Genomic DNA, 21,204 nt, shown 5'->3' on the forward strand with positions numbered 1-21,204 from the left:
TTTCTAGTACACTGTCTCTGTGGTCGATGGGTAAGGTTCTCGACTAGCAAGCCGAAGGTCGCGGGTTCAAATACCGGCGTGCGCAAGAAAATTTTAATTGATTAATCTGTGTTATTTCACAATTTATGTGTACTTACTGCACTTTCTAGAGTGGAAGATGCTCTCAGTATCGCCCTGGTATAAGACCACTATTCAGAATTGAAATGTTGCTTGAAATGGCTTTAGCCGTGTTTGGTGACCATATCTTAATAGCCAGGTACTCCCCCATCTTCCCCTTTCCCATCTCCTCCCCCTCCCGACTACCTTCAGGATCACAACATACCCCAATTTGGAATGCCATAGTCTCACTGGCTCCAGACGGTTGGGAGCAGTTGTTTTGTGCATTAAAAAACACATTAAAAAATAAAGTTTTAATATCACACATGTAAATGTTAACAAAAAGGCTTACCGGGACACCTACAATACATTCATAGTATTTGACAGTTAAAAAACACATTCCTTTTGTGTAGGGAATTAGTAGGAAAACCGCCACTTTTATGCCGTTTTTTTATGCCGTTTATACAATAAAAAATAAATTTTAAACTTTCAAATGTCAATGATAATTTTTTGGTTTTTATCCATGTAATCTTGTATAAATATTTGAGTCAAACTGAAAAGAATAGTTATTTATCTTTCCAACGACGAAAAAATCACATTTCAAAAATATAGAAAAAAAAAACTATTTCAATTTTATTCATAAGATGTACCACAATAATAAAGCTAGGCTTGTGTGTTTGGAGGTTGTGTAATTTTTTTGTTGTTATTTTTTATGTAATTTTCCAAAGTATTCAGTTTAAATTTTCAGTGTGTTTTTTAACGTTAAGTTTAAAATATTTGTTATTATTTATATTTCAGGTACTTTCCGGTAATGAATTAAAAAAAAATTACTCCAAAATATTAAAGTTGAATTAGCCCATTGTTTTTTTTACATTTCGTAGTTGGGAGTATTGACGTTTGTCTGAGTAATCTATTGTTTTTAAAAAGTGCATTTTTAATTAGAATACTATATTTGTAAACTTGTAATGTTGAATGGTAGAAGTATAATAAATTTAGTTTTCCGACTTTAAATAGAAAGACTTCTTCTAAAGAATTCTTTAAACTTAGACATCTAAAGATGTGTGTTAGTTTCTTCATTCTGTCTTTGATTATGTTTATGTGTGGACCATGTTCATGAAAATCCTAATATTTTCGCATTGTGTGATTGTATATTATCAAGTCAAATACACTTGCATGAACACGCGTTCAGATATATTAAGAATTTACTAAAAGTTTATCGGGAAATGGCCTGCAATCTCGTTACTAACCGAATTACCAATAATTTGAAGTAATTCACAACACTATTTTTCTTTGTGCAGGTAATGGATTCCCGACCCGAATTGGGCAATGGCAAGAAGATTGGCATCATCTTTTGAGAGTCATCACCCACCTTAACACGTAGTAACGAGAGGGAGAGCGGCAGAGTAAATTGCGGTGAAACTCTACAGGTTTTTACAAAAATAATAAAATCTTTCTACAATTCTACGGATCCATTATCAAAATTATGTATTCAAAACCAGCTGACGTAGGAGGAATTTATAATTTCTGGTTATGTGGCTGACAGATTATGCAAACATTCTCGTATTCCGCGTGAAACGTTGTTTTCATTCTTATTGCATACAAAGCAGTACTGTATTGCGAAGTCTTCAAATCCTTAACACTATCCTTGCCTTTCGTACGAACAGAAAACTTAATAACAGCATATTATTTCAATTTCATAAATAAAAGCTGTGATTTCACCTTATTTTTTCATATTATTATTACGAAATGTATGAAAAATAAAGTGCTTCTGTGGCCTTAGTTTTTCCTTTCATTCCCATCGCTGTTTCTCTTCTCATAAATTTTTATGGTCAAAGATTTTTCCATATCCGCGTGATAATCATTTCTACCAATATATTACAATATTTCCCTGGGTTGGAATATCTTGTCCGGAATATCTTTGAATTTAAGATTTGAATTGAATTTTATCCGGTAAAAAGAGAAAAAACGATAGCTGGATTTACAAAAAAAACCCTTTTGAAATGTTTCCTTACAATAAGGGAATACAAAAAATAAACCTTTCAAACTTACGCGAAGGTGAAAAATTTTACTGTAAATGATTTTTTCTTTGATTCATTGCTAAAAAAGACTATAACAGTGACTATAAAGGTCAAAGAATGAAGGAAAGTTAAGATGTGTAACTATAACGCTGTCCGATTGGCTATAGAACGTGGAAGGGAAACACGGCATAATAACCCAAAAATAATCAAGATAATACAAAAGCAATAAAAATCACAAATCAAATCCGAAGTAAGGAGTGTTTGCAAATACACAGTTGTGTGATATTTCATAATTTCTTCCTACTAAATCAAAGAAATGGCGTAATATATAGTTAGTTCGAGAGTTATATAGGGTAACCCAATAATACCGAGGGATTTAGTTTTCTTAATATAATACCACAAGCAACCAAAACAATATTTCAAAAAAGAACTTACTGCATTAAACAAATACATGATATACTCTCATTTAAATCATCACTAAAAACATTCCTCTTAACAAATGTCATTACGCCTTAAACGAATACTATCAAAGAATTAAAAAAATACTGTTTCTATTTTATTAAATATTACAATATTGTGATTACTCAGTAAAACCAAAAAAAGGTTTTAAAAGACATTTTAAAAGTTGACAGTAGTCAAGAGCCAGTCCCTTGGGAGGAAGGTTCAATTCTCAGTCAAACCGAAAAAACCTTTACATATATTTTAACCTATCTATCCATTAATTAAAATAGGTGTATTTTTGTTTAAAAATCTTTGTTTTTTAAGGTTCACAGAAAAAACGATCCTGTTAAAAAAGTGATAAAATAATTTCCAGATTAAATATTAGTCATTCAGAATATATCGAGAACACGTGTAATTTTCTAATAAATATCATGACGGAATGTGACAGTATCAGTAACAATATCCGTAAGAACACGTGTTCCGCCGTCCTCATAAGACATTTGCTTTTAACTGTCACTTTGTCAGGAATTATGTCAATTCATTTGTTAAAGGTCTGCAGTCACGTTTTAAAAAAATCGAATAATTTGATTTTTAATAAATTAACAGTATTTGATATTAGTAAGTTTTCTCCGTGTTGACACAGGAAACATTTGAAATTTTTAGAGCTTAACTAAGTAACCATCACGCCGTTTTTCTGTAGGGGTAGGCAGAGAGGACGGACCGCCAAACAAATCGGTCTTGGTACACACTCCTTGCCTCATTCACATTCATACATCGTATCATACAAACTCTTCTATCATTCTGACCCTTGACATGGCCCGACTCAAGTGTCTGATTTACTTGATTGTGCCACGTCGCTTTCTTAATCTTTCTCATTACGCTTACATCAGCCTTGGACTCTTTGCGAATCTCCACATTTCTCATACGATCATACATGGTTTTACTACACATACGCCTCAGGGATCTCATTTCTATAGCATACAGCTACCAACTTAGTAATAAAAAATGGCGAGAAATTTCAATCCGGCGCTCTTGTTGGGTCACTCCACATTATCCAATTTCAATAAGGCGCTCTTGTTGGTTCACCCCACATTAGCCAATTTCAATCCGGCGCTTTTGTTGGGTTACCCCACGTTATCCAATTTCTATCCGGCGCTCTTGTTGGTTCACCCCACATTAGCCAATTTCAATCCGGCGCTTTTGTTGGGTTACCCCACGTTATCCAATTTCTATCCGGCGCTCTTGTTGGGTTACCCTCATTATCCAATTTGTCGACTTTTGTGCTTCCTTCATCTAAAGACCCGGAATGATCCTCCCATTACCTTAAAACTAAATAATTTCCCTCAACCCCCCTATAAAGTGAACGTAAGTAAAATGAGTCTCCCGGACAAATTAAGTAAGCTGCAGCCGAGATGCGACCACGATGAAAAATGGAGAGATTTAGAAGAGCCGCGTGAGAAATGAAGATAAAGAAAAGACTAATGCGAGCTGACAGGAGCATTACAGTAATGAGAGAAATCTCAGATTGTTTAGGTTTAGTACTATAAAATGTTTGTCAAAATGCTAAGGTCGGAATAAAGGCTTCAAGATTTCAAAGCAGTTTTTTTGTCTACAGAACTTGTATTGTGAATTTTTCTTAAGAAAGAGTTTTTTGACCTGCAAAAGTCTTTCTGATCTAAATGTAGTACATTTTGAGTAGATGAAATGTTAGGGTCATAACACTGTACATTAATAAAATAATGTATAAGGTCTGGTTTAATTGTATTACTTATTATATTGTAGGAAAAGTCGGAATTACCCACTTTTAATAATTTAAGTAATTGGCCCAGCTTTTTGGATTTTATTGAGAAATGGAAGAAGCAAGTCGTAACCCCTCAGGCGTATTGGCCGTTATATTTCTTAACCCCTCTGGCATATTGGCCGATATATTTCTTAACCCTTCTGGCGTATTGGCCGTTATATTTCTTAACCCCTCTGGCATATTAGCCGTTATATTTCTTAACCCCTCTGGCATATTAACCATTGTATTTCTCAAAGATGCTGTCAGAAAGTCAGAGAATTTGTATGTATTTATTGTAATCAATAAAATCTAAATGAACGGGATATTTCTGACCGTATCCAAAAACTGAAAACTTTTTATGAGATATGATGAAATACGCTTTAAATTTTAATTATTAGAAATAAACGTAAAATTTTTGATATGTTCAAACTTTGAAATCAAACATAAAAAGTCTCTCTTTACGTTTTTTCGACTAAACGCTGAACTAAAATTATTGATAACAAAGAAACCACACATTTTACTAGAAAAATATATTATACATTTCACTGCCACCTCACTTTTTGTCGTTTCGTATAAAAATAATAAATAAATGAAATATTTTTTAAATTGCGGTTGGAACCTTTGGTTTCATTGAAGTAGATTTAAATTCTTCTGTGGTTAGCTTCTTGATTTGAATATAAAACCTTTTAGCTTTCTAAAATTGCTTCGATCATGTTTCTAATCAAGACAGTAAGGGACACACAACTATTTCTACGAGATCTATCAGCTGTTCCAAAAAGCGAACAAATCGACTTGGATGTTTGTTCGCAAAACCGAACAAATTATCCTGGGGGTTAAAAGATCAATGTTGTAGAAGGGAGAAATTACAAAAGTTTAAAACCACGAAAACTGCTAAACCATGTATAAACGAATAAAAAAGAGATAAATGTTGCTTCTTCACCACTTTTTAATAAAGAATGATCGACATGTTTCAAAGCCAATAGTTTCTTTGTCAGGATAAACGTACACTATTATATTATCCTATTAATTATGTTAATACTTTTTTCAAATTTATTTTATTTATAAATATTTAAGAAATATGTTGATTTCTATAAAATGTATGATTTTCATCAGAAATTTATGTACAGTTGTACAGTTTTCCTTTTTAAACTCGAAATGAATCAGCTCCGGGTATGTTAATACATTTATTTGTGAATAATGTATATTAATTTCACCGCCACATTTTACGCAATAGATTTCAATAAAACTACATTATATTGAAAGTACCTTTCAATTTTTGGAAACCCGAATTGATGAGCCCCAAGACGGCAGCTTCTTCGGTTGTGACGTGAGTTAGAGAATTATTTCATTGATTTTTTCAATATTTATCGGGCTTCAGGGCTTTACGAATTTGGAGTCCTTGAGTTTTACCCTCTTTCTTTTGGTTTTACCTAAGAGGAGTTTATTGGGATTTTAATACGGGAAACACCGGTCGGTCAAGTGGTATTTCGCGCCGGGGAGCAAATGTCCTCTTTCTTTATAAGAACTTCAAACAGACAAGTTTCACACGAACGGATATCGTTTTCACGGCACCATCTCTAACAGCGCGGGTTCTAATAAAGTAAATAACAGTACAAGATTTCCGTGAACATATTAGATGTGTATTCTTTTGAGAAAACTCACTTTGGAAGTAAAAGTTAGGTTTTTAACTTTTTGATTTTAAGACACGTTATGCTACCACAATTTTTAACGAAGTAAGGTTAGCATAGTCATAATTATATATACATATATATTATGATTGTTCAGGAGAGAAGCCTGAACAATTTTAACTTTTGAGATATTGAGTCTCTCAAGAAGGAAGTCTCTCATTATAACAGATATAAAATATTATAGTCCACCGCTTTCCAGAAAACATAAGCTATTAGAATCCAGCTCGAAGGACCAACATCAGTTAGAGGTATTTTTATATTATAATTTTACTGGTCTTCCATTAAAAGCCTTAGCTTGTGGATGGAAGAAGAGTTAACATTTCACATATTATGTACAAATAAAGTCACGTGTACAGTTAATACAATGCAGTTAATACAGTTAATACATTTCATATAATTATAATTACTATTTACTATAATCATGTATTTCAATATATATGTATGTGTAGGTAATATAGACACATGGCAATCAGACCCGTTAACTAAAATATGTAAACATAAATTGAAATAAATAAACTAAAATATGTAAACATAATTCAATTGGCGGAATTGAATTATGTGTCGTGTATAAACTCTTACACCAGAAACCTCAATGGGCAACGTCCATCATGCATTGATCACATTTTCACAAATATCAAAGATATAAATAATTTAAACTCGGGAATTATAAAAACCTCAATTACCGACCATTACATGACTTTGCTACATTACAATTCAATAATACCTCAGGCGACAAACCAACATTGCGGACAAACTGCTAATAATAAAAAAGAAATATCTGTTGTTAATATCGAATCTTTGAAAAATAAATTGTCATCTGAATTATGGTTAGATATTCTCCGAAGTGATAACGTCAACGAGTGCTGTAAAATATTTGAAAATAGATTAACGAACTTTATAAATGATTCAAAAAAAATTATTCCAAAAGGAAATACAGCAAAATTTCGTAAAATCAAACCGTGGATAACACATGGGCTTGTTGTGTCCATAAGACACAAAGAATGGCTTTATAAAGAAACAAAAAAAAAACCACTAGACATTAAATTAAATGTTCATTTTAGAGAATACAAAAATAAATTAACCACGCTCATAAAAAACACGAAAGAAAATTATTATAAAAATAAACTTGATGATTCTGAAAATGACAGTAAGAAAGTTTGGAATATAATCAATGAAATCATGGAAAATAAACAAAATACCAAAAGTAATACTATTAAGAGTGTAATACAAAACAATAACATAATTAACTGTATTGAAGAACCTAAAAAAGGAGCAAACGCTTTTAACGAATTCTTTGCAAATATCGGAAAGAGTCTAGCAGAAAAAATTACCGTGAAAAAAATAAATAAGATGTATATTGAAAATATTCCAAATATAGAAACTAAACTTGAACTCTTCGAACCAACCAATCCGTCTGAAATTGTACAAATTATATCAAAAATGCGAGGTGGTTCTGCTCCGGGATTTGACGGTCTCGCTGTAAAAACACTAAAAATCATTAAAAATTATATTTCTACACCAATCTCTCATATTATAAACAATAGCTTTAAGACAGGAGTTTTCCCGAGCACGTATAAGAAAACCATAATCTCTCCAATATTTAAGTCCGGTAGCCCGGAGGACATTTCTAATTATAGACCCATTTCACTCTTATCTAATATATCGAAAATTTTTGAAAAAATTGTTAAAAAAAGACTAACTGCTTTCTTAAAAAAAAACTCGATTATAAATGAAAATCAATTCGGTTTCACAGAGGGAAAAAGTACCCAAGATGCCATTGCAAAAATTTCATCTAGTATTCAGAGTGCCCTGGACAAATCAAATAAATGTATAGGAATTTTTATTGACTTAAAGAAAGCATTTGACAGCATTTCCCATGAAAGACTTATATTAAAATTAAAAGAAAATGGCATTGACCACTTAGCTCTTAAATGGATAGAAAGCTACTTAACAGAGAGACCTCAAATTGTAAAATTTAACCAAACCTTTAGTACACCACTAACAAGTACATTTGGCATTCCTCAAGGCACGGTCCTTGGACCATTACTATTTCTAATGTATGTAAATGACATTTTCCAACAGAAAATCAAAGGTGAATTAATCTCTTATGCTGATGATACTGTTTTATTAATAAAAGGTCAAACATGGGAACTAGTTAACAAACTTGCAAATGAATGTATTAATATCTTAAAATCATGGTTTGATAATAACCTACTCACACTTAATGCCAAAAAAACAACATATGTATTATTTTCACTACAAAAAATACCTAAACACAAAGTAAATATCATAATCCATGATGAAAATTGTGACAATGTCAACTGTAAACTACTTAATCCTATTTGTACTGTAATCAACTCTTCTTCTGAAATTAAATATCTTGGTGTGATCATCGATGAAAATTTGAAATGGAAAAGCCATATTACGGAGTTAGTAAAGAGAATAAGGAAATGTATATATATATTTGTTAGGTTAAGAAATATTTTAAATGTGAAAATACTAAAAAATGTATATTATGCTCTTGTCCACTCCCTGCTTATTTACGGAATCATAGGTTGGGGAGGATCTTATAAAAACAACCTAAACTCAGTAAAAGTCTCGCAAAAAATTATTATAAAGGTAATACTTAAAAAAAACTCTACTTTCCCAACAAAATTGCTTTTTAAAATGTTTCCAGTACCAAATATTGATGATATATTTAAGCAAACTTCAATTATAAAAATGTGTAAAGAAAAAAATAACACAGAATATCAAGAATTTTACAAACTGATGAGAAATGGAAATCAATTTATTACGCCAATCTTTAAAACAACTCAAATGCAAAACCATTATATTTACCAAGCCATAAAAAACTACAATAATCTCCCTTCCGAATTGCGCTGTATTACGAACCAACAAGAACAAATCAATAAAATCAAACTTTTTTTCAAAAAAAACTTATATTAAAAAAATATATGGATATATTATATTTATATTTTACACATAACATTGAATCACTGAAGTAAGAATCGTGGCTCCCTTATCAGGCACAAGAGCTCCTCTTTTCTGATAAGGTATACATGACCAATTATGTACCTAAATATTATATTTTGCAAAAAAATGTATGTATTTGTAACTATGATCTATATTAAAATAATAAAAAAAAAAAAAAAAAAAAATATATGTATTCAGTAAGAAGAAAAACAAGTAAGATTTTTAGTGTGACATTCTCTAAAATACTTTTTGATGGAGTTCAACAATTGAATTTTGTTCCTAATGCTTCTGATTTCTATTGGTAGGTTATTGAAAAAGAATTTTCCTTGGTGAGTATAATGGTGTTGTGCAAAAGAAGTGTTTAATTTGGGGCACACAAATACATGTTTAAGTCTAGTACGATTTTCAGTTATAAATGCGTATTTATCTTTTTCTTTTATAATTTGTATAATTGAATTTTTTATAAATAAGTTTTTAAATGTTGGAACTTTGAATTCTTCGAATATGCTGTCAGTTGGGAAGTCTGGAGGTTTTTTTAGTATAATTTTTATTATTAGTTTTTGAACAATTTCTATGGGGGTCAGATTAGTTTTGTAAGCTGCTCCCCAACTGATAATGGCATACTGAAGAATAGACTGTACTAATGCGTAGTATATTGAGTATAGGTTTTTCGTTGATAAAAAGTTTCGTATCCGTAAGAATATATGAATTAACTCTTTTTATTGTATGGTCGATGTGATCTTTCCATTTTAGGTTTTTATCTATGATTATTCCAAGATATGCAATTTTATCCGCTATTTTCAGAAGTGAACATTTTTGTTGGCAGTGATTAGTATCGTGTTGTGCGAGAGAATGATTATGTAAGAATATTTGAAGATTTGGAGGTACAATGTTAGTGTTAATTTCGAAAGGAATGACATATGTTTTATCACTATTTAACGACAAGAGGTTATTGTCAAACCATATTTTTAGATTATTTATGTCTTCTGTAGCTTTTAGATTAATTTTTTCCCAAATTTTTTCTTTTATTATAAGGACTGTATCATCAGCGTAAGAGATAATTTGGCCATGCAATGGTTGAATAAATATGTCGTTTACATACAAAATGAACAATATTGGTCCAAGCACGGTGCCCTGTGGGATACCAAAATTTGATGTTTCTTGGTCGCTAGTTTGGTCATTTATTTTAACAAATTGTGCACGATTGTTCAAATAACTTTCTATCCATTGGACGGCTTTATCATTGATGTTATTTAATTTCAGTTTTTTGATAAGCTTTGCGTGTGAGATACTATCGAATGCTTTTCTTAGGTCTATGAATATTCCTGCGCATTTATTTCCTTCATCAAGTGCAGAGTATATAAATGATGTTACATTTGCTATTGCATCTTGTGTGCTTTTTGTTTTTAAGAATCCGAATTGATTGGAATGTAATATTTTATTGTTTTCTAGAAAATCAACAACCCTTTTTTTCACAATCTTTTCAAATATTTTTGCTATATTCGATATTAGTGATATCGGTCGATAATTTGAAACATTTTGCGGGTCGCCGGTTTTAAAGATAGGGGATATTATAGATGTTTTATAATTTGTTGGGAATATGCCTTTAGTCAGACTGAGATTGATAAGGTGGTTTAGTGGTTTCAGTAGATACATTTTCATTTCTTTAAGAATTTTCACAGAAATGTGGTCAAAACCTGGAGAGGATCCGTCTTTCATGCTTTCTATTACAAGTTGTATTTCAGTTTCGGTAGTTTTTTTAAAAGTGGATAGTGTATTTTGTTTTTGGGTATTAGTTGTTATAGTTTTTGGTGTGTGTACAGATTTAGTGATTTTATCAGCGAGATTGTTTCCTACTTTAGAGAAGTAAGAATTGAAAATGTTTGCTGTTAGTTTTGGGTCTTTGGATACATCTATGATATTATTTTCATGTTTTAAATATTTTATAGAATTATTTTTTTTCTTATTTTCAATTGCATAATTTACCGTTTTCCAAATAACTTTTAGATTGTTTTCTGAAGTAGAGATTATTTTTTTAAAGTAGTCGTCTTTACTTTTTTTAATTAAAGCTGTTAATTTATTTCTATATTTTTTGAGAACTATCTTAGCATTTTCATCGTGTGGATTTTTAATTGTATTTTTATATAGCCTTTCTTTTTCTCTGATAGATTTTATTAGGCCACAAGTGATCCAAGGTTTTATACGTCTGAATTTTGAATTCGTGTATAATGAGACCTCTGTTGTGGAGGTTTCAATATGATCCATAATTTGTTTTTCAAACATATTTGAGCATTGTTCGACATCGTTAGATTGTAGTATCGTACACCAAGTTTCTGCTTTCAATTTTTTCTCTAAAGTGGCAATATTTGTGGTTTTTTTAATAGTAATTGGAGCCTTAATTTGTGATTTTATTTCATTATCATACAATAATAAGCAAGTGTGGTGGTCAGTAATATTCGTTTGCCAAATCATTGTTTTGATTTTATATAGGTTTTGTAATTTTATGTTTATCCAAATATGATCTAAGCAAGACGATTTTTGTCCGTGCATTTCTCTAGTATTTTTGTTTATGCATGATTTAAAATCTAATTCAGTCATACAATTTAGGAACTCATTTTTGAAAATATTTTCTGATTTTTCGTTAATGTTAATATTAAAATCACCCGCGATAAAACAGGTTTTATTTTTAAGCGGTAGTAATTTTTTTTTCAGTTGAGTTATAAAATGTGAAATATTTGATTCGTGTGTTCTGTAAATGGCAATTATGTGATAAATATATTTATCGAGTTTAATTTCGATTTGAATACAGTTAGTCAGTAATATTGGGTGTTCTAAAGTCGTGACAATACTGAATTTGGTGTGAACGAATATTGCGATTCCACTATTTTTATTGATATTTATTTTATTGATTTATGTTAACGCCACGACAGCGACAAATGAATGGTTTGTAAAAAAATCGACGAGATTTAACAAGGGATATTTGGTCGGGCTTGTAGGAAGAATATGGAAGAAGGAAGTGGAGCTTTACATCGAAGTTTTGCCTCGTATAAAATCCATACCTACATATAATCCACACTTCTTTTCACCGTATGCAATAACCAGTTAAATTAATATTGATCGACGACATTGGGATATTTTTACAAACTATAACTACAGTTAAAAAGGAGTGGAAGATTTAAAGCGATGGCAACACTGTCAAGTCTAGTATTGACGTTTTTCTGTATCTCCTTCAAATTATCAAAAAATTAACAAAATCAACAATAGAAAATAGCTAAAAAGTGGTCAATTCATCTAAATCGAAGATTGCGCACTGTCCAGTGTATTTCTTTTCACAAAAAGTGTGTTTTTTGCACCAAAAAGAGTTTTTTGTTTTTCCTCGAGAGCTTGTGTCATAAACTCAAAAATCGGTGCCATAGTTCTTGAATATCAAAGAGTGAAGATCTCAAGTGTAGCAAAGTTATCCATCCTTAAAGGAAACAATTATTCAATAGTGCTCTTTTAGTGTGAATTTCACGCTCAGCGAATTTAGAATGAATACTCAATGTACTGCATGCGAAAAAAACATTGAAGTTCCGGCCGACTTTATAGCATGTTCTGTATGTGAAGATGGATATCACATTTTGTGTGCGGATATAGTGGAAACTTCTCGCCGAGGTGCAAAAAATCAATCTCAATCGCAACAATGGAAATGTAAGAAGTGCATTAAAATTCCGAAATCAACTAAACAGAAACTTATCGATAATAACATGAATGAACTCAATCAAGACCTGACACCTGTTGCCAAAAATCAAAAACGAATTGCACAAACAGCGAAGCTTACAACCACACCTACAATAACCAGTGAAAATCTAGCTTCATCATTCACAGATGGCTCTAATCAGCCGTTAACATTGGAAATATTCTTGAAGGAACTTGAAAAATTTAAAACAACAATGATTTCTTTTGTAGACAATAAACTAAGCATCTATGATCACAAATATGAAGAAATATTAAAACAAAACAATGATCTACTAAAGTCATTCCAATTCATGGCGGATCAACAGGAAGATCTAAAAAAGCGTGTGACTTCTATGGAAAAATTACGGGTTAAAGATAATGCTGATCTAATCGAATTAAAAAACCAAAACAACATTTTAATTAATACAATCTCACAACAAGACGTCAAAATCGACAGACTAGAATATATGTCTCAAATATGTAATATTGAAATAAGAGGCATTCCAGAATCCATCTCTAATAACTATTTAGAAATTCTCAATAAAATAACAAAAATTATCAACTTTGAGGACTCTTCAGGAAATGTGAACTCGGTAATAAAAAAAATCTATAGAATGGGGCCTAAAATTGCTGAAAAAAATCCCAGATCAATCATTGCGACCTTTAATAACACACTAGATCGAGATAATTTCTTATGCAAAATAAAAACATACACAAAGGCCACAACTCCCAGCACAAATAAATTAAATACATACGATCTAGGAGTATCGCAAGATGCCCAACGAATATATATATCGGATCACTTAACACAAAAAGCAAAATTCCTCCTAGGACAAACTAAACGATTCGCCAGAGAAAATAATTTTAAATATGCATGGACATCTTCAGGACGTATCTTACTGAAGAAAATTGACAGCTCAAAAATCATAACAATAAATAATGCCAATGACCTGCAACGTTTAAAAAGTCAATCTATCTGACTTCTATTTCACTCTGTCATTATGGCTGTTAATGAAGATATCATTTCATGTTCTCATATTGTAATATATTGTTATAGAATATTTATATACTCATTTATTTTTATCACAATCAGTAAGATCTCATGCAACCTCATACTTCTAGTAAATCTATATAAATCTGGGAAAAAAATAAATGAATATATCTATATTCCTTTTATGGTCAGATTCTGGAATAGTTCGCAGGTAATTGTAACTTCTTTTTCTATTGCAACACACCCGTCGCACCTACATATTTACAGATTGAGTACCCACCGTGCTCTGATTAAGAATAATAAGTCGGTAATTATGAAATTCATTACTTGTTCATTTAAGACTCATTTCATAATTTTCAATAGGATAATGAATGAGCAATGTGATGTATTCTATATTTACCTACCACCCTTAGCTGTTGTTATCACATATAATTTGTCATTAGGTAATAACATACAAATAACAACTGTGCATATACCTGAAAAAAAAAATTTTCATTGCAAATACCTACGCACTATTTTGGCCACATCGCTGTGTATTTCAAATGTTTTTGTATGTATTTATTTTATGTCAACATATTCTTTGCAACATCTTTACAACTTAAGTACGCTCCATGCTCTGAGCTATATTTTTTTGTTAATATCATTTAATAATTGTTGTTTTGTTAATATCATAAAATCATTGCAAATACCTGCGCACTATTTTAGTCACATTCTGTGTATTTCTAATGTTATTGAATGTATTTGTCATTTTAGTTGCGTTCTTGATGCTAACTTATTTATCTTACCAATCTATTACCACCAAAAGATCTACTACCACTCTATAACCACTTTTATTGCTATTATTCACTTTATTATAAATATTTACTTTAAGATTGATAATTATGTAAACATAATTTCCTTCGTTTGTACCTTCACGGGATATACCTACATTTTCGACAAGTTTTCACGGGCTCAAATTAATATACACCCATTATTATTCTTATTATTATTATTAATTACATCGCATATTATTTGCTTTTGTTTTATGAGTCACACCACCAACAGCAACATGTATAAAAAAGTATTAATATGGATTCTATATTGGATGAAGAACTAAATGACGACAAGGAAATCAATATCAACATAGATGACCCATCAGTATGTAATGAATTTCTTAACCATTCTGCTCTCTCTATATATTGTATGAATATAAGATGCATAAAAAAAAATTTCGATGATACTATAGCTGTTCTCGACGCAATACAACATAGATTTGGCATTATCGTTTTTAGTGAGGCTTGGTTGAAAGATTCAATCTATATCCCAAGTATTACTGGATATTCATCACATAGCACCAAAAAAAATTATTTACAAAATGATGGAGTTGTCGTTTACACTCGGAATGATGTCATAGTTTCTGTTGAAGAAATAACTATTCCACATGCCAACTGTCTTAAATTACAACTACCTTATAATGTATGTGTTTTAGCAGTTTATAGATCTCCTTCTCAAGCACACATTGATACCTTTCTTGACCACCTAAATGACTTACTACGTTCTGTATCAACACATAACCATGAAGTGATTTTATGTGGTGATATAAATATAAATATTCTGGATATGAACAGCATAAAAAGTGAACAATATCTTTCACTTTTGATTTACCACGGTCTAAAACCATTAATTATTTCACCGACTAGAGTAACATCAAGTACTGAGAGTTGTATTGATCACATTATGGTTAAGTCAAAAGACGATCCTCAGAGTGCTGTATTCAGGACCAGTATTACAGACCATTTTGCTACATTATTGAAATATCCTAAATCCAGAGTAACAAAATCAAAAAAAATAGACGTAAAGCTTAGACTAACTGTGGATAATGACCTACTAAATTCGACACTGAAAGAGGAAACATGGGATACAGTCTTATCCACCAGTGATGTCAATACTGCAGCTGATAATTTCATAAGACGTCTAAAATTACATATTGGAAATTGCTCATATACTAAGAGAATCCATTGTAATAAAAAGCACTTGAAACCATGGATAACTTCTGGAATTGTTAACTGCCTCATTAAACGTGACAAATTACACAAGAGTTGTCGTAAAGAACCAAATAATATCGAATTGTTTGCACATTATAAAAGATACAGAAATTGGTGTTCTAAAATTATAAAAACGACCAAACAGACATATTATAAAGGGAAGCTTCACGAGGTAAAAGGAAACATAAAGCAAGAATGGAAAATAATAAAACAAGCATTGGATTTGCAAAAGGAATCAGTGCCCATAAATAAACTGAAAGTAAATAATAACATTGTATCCATAAATGATAATCCAACAGTCATTACTAACCATGTGAATAATTTTTTTAGTGATATAGGTCAAAATTTTGCTAATCTTTTGTGTAGTGCAAATAACACCAGTGAAGAATCTTTAGTAAAAAATTATAATCCAACACAATCTATGCAAAATGCCTGCTTTGAATTCAAACCAACGAATTGTAATGAAGTTTTAAATGTGATTAATGAGCTAAAATCAGGTTTTTCGAGTGGAAATGACAATATAAGTGCAATGGTCTACAAACAAAATGCTTCTGAACTAGTAATACCTATTACACACATTGTAAATGTTAGTTTTGAGAATGGCTTGTTCCCTAATCATTGCAAAAATTCCAAAGTTATTCCTTTATTTAAAGGAGGAGATAACAAAGATGTAAATAACTATCGACCTATCTCCTTGCTAAATACGTTATCAAAAATAATAGAGAAATTAGCTAAAATTAGGTTGATGTCTTATGTAAAAAGATATGAAATTCTCTCAGATAATCAATTTGGCTTCCGAGAGAACATGGGAACAAGTGATGCTGCATTAAAAATGATTACCACAGTCGTAGAAGCTCTTGATACTGGCAATAAAGCAATGGCCGTCTTTTTAGACTTGTCTAAGGCATTTGATATCGTATCCCACGGTTTACTCTTAAAAAAACTCAGTTCAATGGGTATTGTTAATAAATCTTTAGATTGGTTCAGATCATATCTTGAAAATAGAACACAGAGAGTAATAATTAATGATCACATTAGCTCAAATAAATCAATTGTATATGGTGTTCCTCAAGGTAGTGTTCTGGGTCCAATTCTATTTTTGTTATATATTAACGACCTCTGTAAACTGAAATTTTCTGGATCTTCAATTGTATTTGCAGATGACACTGTCTTGGTGTTTGCTGCTGACACGTGGAACGAAACGTATGCTAAGTGCGAGGCAGGATTAAGGGCAGTCAAAAATTGGCTTGATCAAAACTTGTTAACCTTAAACATGAACAAAACTAAATATATTACTTTTAGCATTTCCTCTGTAAATCAACCATCTTTGGAACGTTCATTAAAAATACATTGTTGTGTGCAGGAGTGTAACTGTCAATCTTTGGAAAGAGTAGACAACATCAAATACCTGGGTTTAATTATTGATAAAAATTTAAAATGGAACAATCACATTACTACATTAAGAAACAAAATAAGAAGGCTAGCATACATTTTCAAAAATCTAAGAAAAATATTGGACAAAAATACATTAAAAACTGTATATTATGCTCTAGTTCAATCAATGCTTTCATATAATGTTGTCTGTTGGGGTTCTTGTAACAAGACTACCTTAGAGCCTTTGAATGTTGCGCAAAAATTAATTTTAAAAATAATGTATAAGAGAAATTTTATGTATCCATCAAAGTTATTATATAGTGAAAGCAAAATTATGACAATAAGGCAGTTGTACATAATACAGGCTCTCTGTAAATTTTTCAACAACACTATTACTGCCAAAAGATCTCAACAAGTGCGCAGCACTAGAATGGGTTCTTCTTTAATGTATCAGCCGGTGTATACCAGAACATCCTTCGGACAAAGGAGTTTTTCATATAAAGCTCCGTTGCTATATAATATGCTTGGAGTAAATATAAAAACTATAGGTACGTTAAATTCATTCAAGAAAATGGTCAAAATCTCCGTACTAGCTGAGAATGATGATTTTGGATCACCCATGTTGTCGCTTATATCATAATTCCTTGTGGAAGCTCTGTTTCGATACAATCCTTATTTACTTACTGCGCATGCACTTATTTACTTCTAAAATAACTTTTGGTTATTTATTATTATGTTACTTATTATTATTATTATTATCTACTTAATTATCGTATCAATATTTACTTTAATTATTGTCTAGCTAAAATATTTACTTACTTACTTTTTATTATAATATTATCTACTTACCTATCGGTTATTATTTACCTTTTTTTATTTAGTTATTTTTTATTTTTTCTTATAATCTATTATTCATACTATCCATGTTGTAATTGTCAGTATGGTTTCCCTATGCCTGTGTCTGATAAGTCAGCACAGGTACCTTGTACTTTAGTTAACAGAAGAATATTATTGTTGCCAACTTACTTAATAATGCTTCTTTTCTTTTCTTTTCTTTTGTTGACTTTTTTGTTTTTTGTTTTTGTTTTTATTTTGTTTTTTGTTTTTATTTTTTTCATACATTTGTTACTAAAATTTTGTTTATTTTTGTCTACCGGTCTCGAAACGTCCGTGTCATAAACTTTTCTTTTTTTGTTTAAATTTAATTTAATGTTGTTATTATTTTAAATTTACATATATGTATTTTTTAAAATGATATTATTGTAAAGCTGCACATCTTGATACAGGAATGCCCTAGTTAGATGTGCAGAGTATGCTTTTTATGTAAAAACTGTTTTTTGAATTAAATAAATAAATAAATAAAAAAAAATAAAAAAAGTTTATTTTTCTGATCAATGTACCTACTTATCTGTAATTTTAATATTTTCATTCATATGATTAATTGATTTTAAAAATAATCTAAAACCTCACATTGGAATGGTTCCAACTGGCTACAACGTCATTATGACAGAATAAACGCCATTTCTGGTAAGACGGCTGTCATTCATATCAACGCCGCTGAATTCACGAATAAATTTTTATTTATTTTTATTCAAGTATAAAAAAGAACAGTGAAAATACGAGATTTAGGCGGGTTTGGGTACCGCCGCCCCGGCAATCATTTTATGGATAACCAAAACCTCTGCCACAGGTCATCCCAAATGGTTCACTAATGATACTTGTTTTGGGAGACCCTTTAACTGACTCTCTCCAACTGCTGTGTCTTAGCGGGAGAGATAGACCATTCGTCCGTCATTCCTGGACACACTGATCCCTAGATTCCTACCCACCCCTCATACGTTTTTCCTTCCCAGAACTTCCTCTTCTTCATTCAATTAAAAAGACACTCCACCAAGAATCCCAAAGAAGAAATAATTTCCCTATGGCGAAGAATATATTTGCATACTTCCTTCTTGCTTGATGTCATTGGGCTCTACAAAGGAACGGAGCGACAGAGGGAAGGAGATGGCAATATTTTGTTATATTGATCTGTGATGTGGTTCCTTCTCCTAATTGAGCCAAATTTTCACACCATTGACGGTCCCATTATGGATAATGGATGGTTTTGCAATTTGCAGTGTCCCCAGTATTGCTAGTTCACAAAGTTTGATAATTATATATTGAATTTCAGGGATACTGTGCCGGTCAATACTTGGAAAAATCCTACAAAGCCGGGCATCAGGAAGTTTTGAGTGCTAGTTAACCCGACGTCCTTATTAATGCTAATAGGGTACTGATGAATTTCAGTAAGCTCTAAAATTAGACGTGCTTAACAAGTATACAACCTTCTCGGAAATTATGATTAAGCATTCAATTTGGTAGGCGGGCATGGGTATCGCCGCCTCGGGAACCATTTATTGGATAACCAACAACTCTGCCATGGGTCAACCCGAGTAGTTTGCTACGTTTGGTGACTTAGCAGGGATGCCTGGGTTCATCGGGTGAGGTGTGTTCAGATTTTAGCGGCGGATGCAACCTGCCCACAAGCTGCGTAGCGGGCCGGATTGGAAAAGGTTGGTTTGGGGAGACCCTTTGGCCTCTCCAGCTGGTCTCTCTCGACCCATCGTCTTGCGAGGGATGGATTCATACGTCCGTCATTCCTGGACACAGTGACCTCCAGATTACTGCTCACCCCTCATAACTTTTCCTTCCCAGAACTTCCTCGCCTTCCTTTCCTAAAAGGACCCTCCACACAGCATCCCCAAAGATGATATTATTAATGAAATCAAAGGAACTTATTTTCCTCACGTATGGAGTTAATGTAAAATAAATACTTCAACGGCCGTTCATATATATTTCATTAGTACACAAATATTCTTTGTGTTGGGAAGTAAGAGCTTGCACTCATAGAGGGCAGTGCATAGAGCTTGCGTAGAAGTCCGCAAGATGGCAGCTAGTGGCCAGTAGTCGCCAGGGCCAGTGAGAATGCTCCCAGACAAACTTACTGTTACAGTCTTACAGTCACCATTGTAATACGCGAAGTATTAATAAATCCCTGATTTATCACAAAGAACCCATTAATTTTTAATCTCCTTCCACGACGAGTTGGAGAACTGTTGGAAACACAACACTTTGACTTGCCTTTTCATAAATGATGCTTCTTTTTTTGTTCGGATAAAGGACGGGTTGTTTCAGAGAATTTGAACAATTCATCAAATTTCAAAGATAACCTTCACAGAACAGAAAAATCTTTTTTGAAATTTGATGAATTGTTCAAATTACGTGAAACAACCCGTCCTAAGAGTACACAAGTACCTGAATGTCTTCTTTTGAAAGGCAATGAATACTTTAATTTATAAATACTTTTATCTTTGCACATCCTACAATAATGATATCCCGAGATTTTTCACGGGTCTGCGCTCGTTACATAATAATATTGATACCGTCTAACAATATTGTAATTCCCAATTCTGAAAAACTCCGCCCACTCTTACCCCTTCCCACTTCTTTCACTGTTCAATTGTAATCTATAATTAATTTTTTACTTTAGTATGTACTTGCTTCTGATGAGATGAACTTTGTTCATGAAACATGTATAGGTTATATATATTAAAGTGATGTAAACAAAGTTATTTGCGTTTTAATATAATATTGATCACAGTTTCCTTCTGCATGTCTTCAGTCTATATTTTCATAGCTTGTTTACAATTTCACATAGTGCGCTGGCTTCAATGTAAAATGCAACAACGCTTGGGTAATATTCCTTTGCATTGATTTTCGTCCTTTTGTATCAACGTTGTTTCATTTTGCAATATTGCTTCTTTGTCTGAAGTTTTTCATGTTATCTTGCTTGAGAATTTCCGCATTTGTTTCATTTTCTTCATCTAGTGTATATTTGCATTCTCCATCTACTTATTAAATGCCTTCATTTTTATTCTGTCTATCCAGAAAAGTCAATGGAGATGTATTTTTGTTGGTACGTAGTTACTTTATTGAGTTAGATTTCATGATAAAGTCTTATGTAAACTGAGACGCTGAATTTGAAACCCGCCATATTTAACCAGTACGCATAATACACATAATAAAAAAAAAAAAAAATTTTTAGAATACTGCACTGCCCAAT

The 21,204-nt window shown here is 31.7% G+C and overlaps 1 protein-coding gene across 1 annotated transcript in view; it reads right to left on the reverse strand.

Moving 5' to 3' along the window:
- The window catches only part of LOC149413528 (synaptotagmin-10-like), a 456,392-nt gene that overhangs the window by 61,163 nt on the left and 374,025 nt on the right, over positions 1–21,204 (reverse strand). The window lies entirely within an intron of this gene.

Source organism: Hesperophylax consimilis, chromosome 21 (assembly GCF_061612785.1).
Source record: "Hesperophylax consimilis isolate HC1 chromosome 21, BYU_Hcon_1.0, whole genome shotgun sequence".
Lineage (NCBI taxonomy): Eukaryota > Metazoa > Arthropoda > Insecta > Trichoptera > Limnephilidae > Hesperophylax > Hesperophylax consimilis.